This window comes from Toxorhynchites rutilus, chromosome 1 (genome assembly GCF_029784135.1).
Source record: "Toxorhynchites rutilus septentrionalis strain SRP chromosome 1, ASM2978413v1, whole genome shotgun sequence".
Classification (NCBI taxonomy): domain Eukaryota; kingdom Metazoa; phylum Arthropoda; class Insecta; order Diptera; family Culicidae; genus Toxorhynchites; species Toxorhynchites rutilus.
The window spans coordinates 174,269,114-174,278,981 of record NC_073744.1 but is presented as its reverse complement, the minus strand read 5'-3'; the positions used below and the strand labels follow the sequence as shown (position 1 = coordinate 174,278,981).

General features: G+C 40.3%; 1 protein-coding gene across 1 annotated transcript in view; it reads left to right on the top strand.

Annotated features, from left to right (window-relative positions):
• Positions 1-8: 8 nt before the first annotated feature.
• The window catches only part of LOC129776655 (neutral ceramidase), a 71,162-nt gene continuing 61,302 nt past the window's right edge, over positions 9-9,868 (top strand). Inside the window, exon 1 of the mRNA XM_055782432.1 lies at positions 9-444. The gene's annotated coding sequence lies outside the window, so the exon portion shown is untranslated. The remainder of the gene's footprint in view (positions 445-9,868) is intronic.

Genomic DNA, 9,868 nt, shown 5'->3' with positions numbered 1-9,868 from the left:
TCTGACCAAACAAATTACGTCTGTTTTTGTTTCCTTTCCCAGATTGTCTGCTTCTCTGCTTCTGGTGGTGATATGCGATTCTCGACGCTGATTGATTCGATTCAGTCGCGCTTTACGTTCCGGGCGGTTAACAACACGTTGAATAGTGGTGTGTTTTGGTCGGATTTTGCGTGTTTGTGATTGAAGAAAAGTGGCGTGAATCAGCAAAAATACTAATAACCAGTTCGATAATAGGAAGTAAGTCGTTGTTGATTTGCGTGCTGCTGCCGTATATGGGAGAGGAGGAACAGGTGGCGAAAGCAGGAAGAACAGTGCGGTGCTCTCTTACGGTTGAAAGTGAAACAGGTTCGATCGACTTTCGCATTGCTGCCGGTCGGCAACGGATGAGTCACGGCTTCGGAGAGTTTCTTTGTGGATCACAGCCGCTGCTGGTGACAGAAACAAGTAAATAATTGTCTTATTTATCAATAGTGGGTATATTTTTAGAATGATAAATGCAGGCAGTCTGCCTTCGAGTGACAATGGCTAAGTCAAGAATTGTAGTTCAGTGTCTTGTAAATGCTTATTTTGAAATAGTTCTACCAAATAAAACCTCAGCATAGCTTGCTTTCTCCGGCACGCGTTGAAGTTGACGTTGAAATATATGTTTCTTCAAAAGTACTTTATACTATACTAGCTGACCTGGTGAAATTTGTCCCACTCAAAATTGATTTTTTGAAGTGAATACAGGTTGGACTCGGTAATATAAGATTCGATTATATAGAATTTTAGACTCGATTATACCCAGCAAACATTAAATCGCATAACAAGCGTATATATAACATCATATGCCCTAAAATTTGGTTGGCATATAATGTGCCTAACTGGCATATGCATGCAAAAGTGGAGGCCATATACATACATGGCAAATGCTTACCGAATTTGTTTGGATGAATATGCAACTTTGACCGGCTATAATAACGATTATGTTGAAATTGAATTGCGATTTAATATGAATATATTCATGAATTGTCAAAGCACCAAATACGACTTTTGCCGTACTCATATACGATTTATTACAGATATGAAAAAAAAACAAATGGCGCAAAATATTTTCGTGAAATGTTTATTATAGCCTCACGAATCGCCATTTTTATATATGAGTATTTATGTTTGTAGAAATAATCATTGTTTGATTGACTTGTGTTGGGAGTGGAATATGAATGTTTAAAATGGCACAGATTGATGTTTGGTGAAAACTGCCCCGATGTGGGTTCGAACTCCGGTCATCTGGATTATTGGACTACCAACTATCTCGCGCGGCTATCTGAAATTTAATTCAACAGCGGTTAAAACTTCTTAGAAATCTCTTCTCAACGCGTGTGTTTGTGATTTACATTTCCCCTAGCTTCGTCTGACCGATTGAGAGTTGCTAATGAATATTTTTCTCGTGCTTTTAAACGAATTTAATTTTGATAAGTCCGAAACTCCTGCATCGTAGTGGTGGTGAGAGAATTACTGTCATGGCTTGCTGGGCGAGCGGATACGTGAGCTAAGTATTATGTTTTCTTCATCTCTCTAACATGTGTCGTTCGATTTGCAGTTCTGTTCGATGGTAGATTCGAAGTGGGGAAAGGTGTTCTCATGTATATGTATGTGTTTTTTTTCAGTTTTTTCCTGTTGCAGCTTTGATTTTTATATGGTGCGTCATCTTTCGTTCCGGAGTTGGATTCTGAATTCGGATTTTGCATGCAGAGTGGGAGCTGGGGTGATGGATGTTACTGTTGGATTCGTTCTCCGGTGACAGCATGCGGTCTCGTATTGAGAGTTGGAAGCTGGATTCTTGTTTTTTCTCTTTTTAGACTTGAGATTTGGTGCTTCAATTTTGCATTTGGTTTATACGGTGACCTTCTCAGGTTTCCCAAAAATAACTTTCCGTCATCGCGATCGAAGTGTGATATAGAGAGTCTCATTACGAGCGTCGCTGTGTGGTGAGGGCGAGATGATTTGTATGCAAGGTTATATACACTTCATCTCGTTTTCACTGTGAGGTTATGTTCGTGATCAGGCTCAGAGTAGGTGTGATGAATAACAGAACATATCGCCAAACTCCTCCAAGGCCAACCGATCGTTTTCTCGGTTACCTTCTCAGGTTTCCCACAATTGAATTTCCGCCAGCGCGATTGACTTTCGATGAAAAGTACCTGCAATGAATACTAGAATATATTATTATAATATTTTATATAAAATGTACCGATTTTGCAGGTTTTCCTTCTCAGGATACCTAAAGATAATCTCTGCCGCGTGTTGTAACACATAAGATTTTCGGATTTTTGTTTTATCGAGAGGTCAATTTTCACATTTACATAATCACATCACTTACCGCAGTGAATCCTGATTTTTCTTAACCATTCCCACTAACAACTATCCCTTCCATGATAAACGCTAGGGAACCACGCTATAGAGGCGACCCTTCTGGCCTTCGGGCGGCGAATATCATACTAACGTTCCTTCCCTTCCTCTGGTGACTGTAAGGACGTGGCCGGCGTCGTTATTGACCATTTAAAGCTCGAATCATCGAAAATTGCACAACGAGAATGATTTGCTAGTCCCATGCGTCATTCTGTGTGTTCTTTGTGCAATTTGGTTGGTTCAGGTCAATCACGGAGAGCAACTACGAATTGTACAGTCTACCCAAGCTCAAGCTCAAGCTCAACAGCGGTTAAAACTTCCGAGTGCATCAGCATTTCATTGACATTTCAATATGATGTAATATGTTCCTTATTAGGATCTAATATGATTTACTGTTTCATGATTTTCTTCAGCATGCAACACGATTTACTATAGTACTGAATCGATTTAAATTATACACTTATACGACACACAAACTGCATCAGCGTAATATACGCATATGATGCGGATTACATATATTTTACGACAATGTACATCATAAAATTTATGTTTATTATACCGATATGCGACTTAATTTGATAATGGTATATAAAATCGAGTTTTTACATTTTATGCGATTTCAAATATACACGAGTCATACTTTGATTGATATTATATGCGATTATGATTTATTCGGATTTCTTGTAAGACTTGGCACGTGCAAAATTATACGATTTAATGTTTGCTGGGTATACATCATATTTCATTATTCCAAATATGACTTTATTTAAGTGAAAATGAAACCATTCAAGTTTATTACGTATTGTTCGAATAAAATTTAGAATAACACCTTAAAAACCACTGATTTCATATATCCCATATTTTGAGTGGTTAACTGGCATATACATGTAAAAATGAAGGCGATATTCGTACATCCTAGATTGTATACCTATATAAAGCCGTATATAACGATACTACGACGCTTGTTTCACTGCCATTTGGCCCGACAATATATGAAACAAATAGAATTTAAGTGTATACTTAATTATTCAGCAAAAGGCCCCGGTGGCCTGTGCCAGTCGTCTCCATTCATCTCGGTTCATGGCTGTTTGTCGGCAACCATGCAGTCTGCTCATTTCTTCATAATATATCAGTATATCAAAAAACAAAATCAAGTTCAATTGTCCCATGTTGATATTCTAGGCATAACAGTCTCACCATGAATTTTTAAACCCGTAATCAAGCTTGATTGATTCAGTGAGGGGATCTCATCTCATTTCTTTAAACAATAGTATAGTGCTTATAAAAAACCCGGTGTATTGCTAACTTGAAATGCTTAAAGCTTTCGGTAGACAAATATGCGAGAAAACTTTGATTGCGTTTTTCTCAATTGCTGATTTTGGAACATGGGACAACTATGCGTAGAACGGCAGTTCGCAGAATATAAATCTCATTTTTATTAGACATTCGCTAACAAGGTGTACACGTGCTCTGGTAAACTTTTTCTTATTTGTTTGAGAATTAAAGGGCGAACACGAAATTATTGCGACACCGAAAATGTCATGCCAATTTTCTTATAATGTTTAGAATCAAACCAAAATTTTAGGGTAGTTTTATACATATATTTACTTCAAAAATAAAAAAAAAAAGTTAATCGATGGAGCCTTGAATGTAAAATTGAACGCATTTTCGCTTGATGCCCTCCATCAAAGTCTTCACAGTGTGATCCGGTACCAGTTTCTCAGTTTTTTTTTCCATTTTCTTAACATGTTCTTCTCGTCTTTGACTGTCTTCTTGCTCTTCCGAAGTTCCCGCTTCATTATTGCCCAGTACTGCTCCACCGGGCGCAGCTTCGGACAGTTTGGCGGGTTCATGTCCTTTGGAACAAAATGGACAGAATTGGCCTCATACCACTCCAGGACACTTTTAGAATAGTGGCATGATGCCAAATCTGGCCAAAATAGCGGAGCTTCGTCGTGCTGCTGCAAGAACGGCAAAAGGCGCTTCTCGAGGCACTCAGATTCGTAGATCTCGCCATTTACTGTGCCCTTTGTCACGAAAAGCTCACTCCTCAGTCCGCAAGAGCAGATGGCCTTCCAAACGAGATATTTGGAGGCGAACTTCGACATTTTCTTCTTCTTAAATATGTCGTCCACATCGAACTTGCTCTTGCCGGTGAAAAACTCTAACCCCGGAATTTGCTTAAAATCGGCTTTTATATACGTTTCATCGTCCATCACACAGCAGCCATATTTTGTCAGCATCTTCTCGTAAAGCTTCCGTGCCCGAGCTTGAGCCGTCGATTGTTGCCGCTCATCGCGGTTTGGGAAGTTCTGTACCTTGTATGTATGTAGTCCAGCTCTCTTCTTTGCATTCTGGACGTAGCTCTGCGACATGCTGATCTTTTTAGCCTCCTTTAGCCTTTTTAGCATCCGCTTCACCTTTCCCTCCGTCTTTTTGTTCTCCGGTCCCGGTTTTCTTCCAGCTCCTTTGCCGTGGTCCAACGTCAACCGCTCCTGGAACCGCTTCAACACTCTGGAGACGGTTGAATGGTGAATGTTCAACATTTTTCCCAACTGCCGTTGCGACAGGTCAGGAAATTCCAGGTGTTTGGAAAGAATTTGTTCTCTCGACTCGCGTTGGTTAACCTCCATTTTCGTTGAATCGAAAAACACGACTTCGAGTTTGACAGCATGTAGACAATACACATCAATGAGAAAGTGTGCAAAATTTGGTTGATTTTTACCCAATGGTAAAAAAGTTATGCCCTGTTGAATGTGTCGCAATAATTTCGTGTTCGCCCTTTAGTTCGTTCTTCCAAACCAGAAATGAGTGCATTAGCCCTGCTGAAAGTGTGACATGAAATTTTTGTACTTGAACCGATTTATTCGATATGGATCTACAAAAAAGACGGGTGGGTAATGTCGGGGACATAACCGGAGTGACGTAGGACTATACAAAGGGGACAGCTTTTGCTAAATATATATTTTAAATATATTGTTTTATTTTCTTCTCCTACGTGAATACCTACCTATCTACCTGAAAAATGGATTAGTTTACTGTTTACTCTTTATGAATATGTTGATGGTTCTGAAAAGAACCTTTGGTGTTGTGTTTTTGTTATCACTCGATATTCCCATCTTGTTCGGTTAAACCTTCCTGTTTAGCTATTGTGTTTGCCACTCGCCACAGCTTTCACAGTTGGAAAATTTCTTCCCATCCAGCTTGTGACATGTTGTTCAGTAAATTACATTTAATGGGACGTGCCGGTGAAACACTTTGCCACTCACTGAAACTAATTGTTGCCTTGATGAGCGCCGAACCGAAGCTGCTCTGTTCTTGATGCGTGTTTTCTGATTGTCGTGAGCAGCTTTGCGAGCCAACTCGAGCACTCCGACGGCCGAAACTCTATAATCGCTGTTAGGTATACTGGTGCTCCGGCACCAATCCGTTCGGCCTAGTTATCCTTGCGGAGCAATCAGTGAATGCGACCAACAGGGAACTGGAGACCTGCACGGTTCGAGTGAGACTTTGCCTTTCCCTTAACTTGTCCTCCTTTGTTACGTCCACGATGCCGATGCCGTACAACCACACGGGTTTACGGTTTGAAAGAAAATAAGATATTTTTTTTGGGGTCCGCGTGTTTTATACTCTAGCGGTAATAACGCGCTCGGCCTAGCTACCCTTGCGGAACAATTGGCGAATACATCTACGGGAAACTGCAGTCCAACACGGTTCGGGCGGGATTTTGCCTTTCCCTTCACTTTTCCTCCTTTGCCATGTCCAGACATGGCTGCTTGTGTTAGTTTGTAGATGTGATGTGATGCGAAACGATGTGGTGTACGGTTTGGATGAGAATGATCGTCTGGCTCGCTCGAGAATTACGCATGTGTGAAACTGCGACCAATGTTTCGTTCATTTTTGACGTAGGACTACGTCTTTCATTTCTATACCGGGGTGTAAAATCAAAGTTTCGAAAACGAAGGCGTTACGCCGGAGACCGAGATTTTGAGCATTAATAGCTCCTAAACAACTGAACTAAATGGTATGATAAACACTTCATTCGAAAGATAAAATGTCTACGCGTTATATACTTGTTACTTTTTCATCCAAAAACTTGTTTCAATAGCCTTAAAATTGCTTTCAAAACAGGCTATTGAAATCACCAATCGGTATATAAGCGAGCACCGCTCGTAAACCCACTCAGTTATAATTGAACAGCGACTGGAGCATGTTGTCGCTGTAGTGATGAAGCTAACTTCGTTTATCATGAAAGCGCTGACAAACGGTGTTACCAAGAGCCTGTTTGTACACCTTAGGCCAGGAGGGAATCCATCAGGAGGAGAGTGATGCCACGGCTCCGCTTGAAACATCGGAGCAGCCGCCACACACACACATACACGCGCGGAACTCTCGTTGCTATTAATCGTTGCTGAAAAATAATCTACCAGTTCCCCTGGGAATTGAAAAATATATTCATGCGTAAGAGTTTATTTTAATGTTTTCTATCCATATAACACTGCCACCAAATACATTTGGTTTTGTGATTTTTGAATCAATCGCAATTGACAGGAAAGCTTCTATTATTTTTCCCCATCAGTAGATAATTTTCGTATCCAATATTGGATGCATAACATGAAAAACGGAAAAATTTTCACATCGCCAAAAATCCAAATACATTTCGTTTTGAATTTTTCAATCAAGTGCAATCAAAGTAAGACCACGTCTTTCGGCAATTTATTACAGGTGCAATGAATCTTGAGGAATTCCCGCTCTACGCGCACTGGCAAACGATGTTTACTCAACAATTTCTCAAATGAGCAATGTGTGTTGTGAGGAAGGATTAGCGAACGCAAAAACGACAAACGGGAGAAAGAGATGTTTGGAGGTTGAAGAAAATTGGCAGAAAACATCTTCATTTTATCTTTCGAATAATGTGATTCATACCACTTCGTTTTGTCAGGAAGAGATTATTATTGCTCAAAGGAGGAATCGAGTCCTCCGAGGAAATTACCCAGCGCAAATTAGAGTCGACTATCGATTGCGGCATTCGTACACAAATAATTTTATAATGCAGTTTCATCAAAGTGATTTCTTCGATATGGGGAAATATTCACTACATAATGTCATGTATTTCATATTCTTCATTACCAAATCCATATTCATGGCTCCTATCGGTATCGAATTATCATTGACACCACGATTTTCGCTAAATGCTCATTTCAGTTCGACCTGCAAAAAACTTTTCAGAACTCCTATCCATCAAATTTGGAGCCCTGAAAAGAGCCGTTGATTATATGCTAAGCTAATATAGCACGCTCTCCACGGATACGATGGGCCAGCTGGATGTCCTTGGGCATGATGTGACGCGTTTTGCATGGATAGCACACAAATTGGTATCTTCGAATAGGCCTCCTGCAGTGTCATAACCGCGGAACTTTGGAAGCGCAAGTCGGTTTTGAAGTCCTGAGCAATTCCACGAACCAAATGCTGCAAAGGTAGCTTGCGGATCAGCAATTCGGTCGACTTCTGATAGCGACGAATTTCACGCAAAGTTCCCGGTCGATAGCGATGTGGTCACACTCCCCGCGGCTGGTGCACTTATCCGAGCTGCTTCCGTGGTGCCTTACCACCGAACGACTAACGAGCTGTCAGCTTGGTCCCGATGAAACGAGTCCTCACGGTGCGAGAGTAGAGTAAGAAATGAACGAAAGCAAAGGAAGCATCTTATTATAAGCCATAAAAGTCCAGAATGTAAACCCCACCCTCTTTATTATATAAGCTTACTGTATACTTACTTCGATGTTATTCGTTTCTCTCTCAGAAAAAGCTACGAATATAATAAGGGTGGGGTTTACATTTTATACTTTTATGGTTTATAAAATGACGCTCCCTTTGCTTTCGTTCATTTCTTACTCTACTCTCGCACCGTGAGGACTCGTTTCATCGGGACCAAGCTGACAGCTCGTTAGTCGTTCGGTGGTAAGGCACCACGAAAGCAGCTCGGATAAGTGCACCAGCCGCGGGGAGTGTGACCACATCGCTATCGACCGGGAACTTTGCGTGAAATTCGTCGCTATCAGAAGTCGACCGAATTGCTGATCCGTAATCTACCTTTGTAGCATTTGATTCGTGGAATTGCTCAGGACTTCAAAACCGATTTGCGCTTCCAAAGTTCCGCGGTTATGATGCTGCAGGAGGCCTATTCGAAAATAACAATTTGTGTGCTATCCACGCAAAGCGCGTCACATTATGCCCAAGGACATCCAGCTGGCCCATCGTAACCGAGGAGAACGTGCTATTAGCTTAGCATAAAATCAACTGCCCTTTTCAGGGCTCCAAATTCGATGGATAAGAGTTCAGAAAAGTTTTTTACAGACTAAACTGAAAGGAATATTTTCGTTTGGACGCCATTCAGCATCGAGAAAATTTCGGAAAGATCTAATCGTTGCTGAAAAATAATCTGCCAGTTCCCTGAGAATTGAAAAATACATTCATGCGAAAGAGTTTATTTTGATGTTTTCTAACCATATAACACAGCGACCAAATATTTTTCAATCAAGTGCTATTAACAGGTGGTTATCGAGTTAGCAATAACCACTGGAGGGCTGGAAAGAACTAATCATTGCTGAAAAATAATCTGCCAGTTCCCCTGGGAATCGAAAAATACATTCATGTGAAAGAGTTTATTTTAATGTTTTCTATCCATGTAACACTGCGACCAAATATTTTTCAATCAAATGCTACTAACAGGTGGTTATCGAGTTAGTATTAACCACTGGTGGGCTTCGAGTATCGAGGAAAATCTGAAAAGAATTGATCGTTGCTGAAAAATACTCTGCCAGTTCCCCTGGGAATTGAAAAATACATTGATGCGAAATAGTTTATTCTAATGTTTTCTATCCATATAACACTGCAATCAAATACATTTGGTTTTGTGATTTTTCAATCAAACGCAATTAACAGGAAAGCTTCTGAAGATTATTCTTCCCCATCAGTAGGATATTTCCGTATCCAATATTGGATGCATAAAACCTTGTGCCTCCAACGTAACGCTCTCGTTTTCGAAGTCCCCCAAATATTCATTCATTCAGAACGAATTTAGATTCAACTTCAAACAAATGATCTCTAAATCAACGATAGTCCTACGTCACCCTTGCGGTTATACCATAGATATAACCCACTTCCTGTTTTTTCTTTTTCCTTTCCAATCGTGCTTCATTGTATTTCGCTGCTGCTGTGGTTGCCTGTTTTGGTCGGTACGATTTGAGGAGCACAAAATGGACCAATCAAAAATGGGCACATAGTGCATTTGGACAATGCTCGATATTTCACAATTATTCAATTATTTATCTCAAGAAAAATTAAATGTTATTCGTTATGATAGATGCGTAGATATATTTCCTATCAATTGATGCAAACACCTTTGCGATCTATTGAGAAATGCTCGAGTTATAAGCGTTCCAAATCTTGCATTTTTTCCTACTTGTTCAGTGCC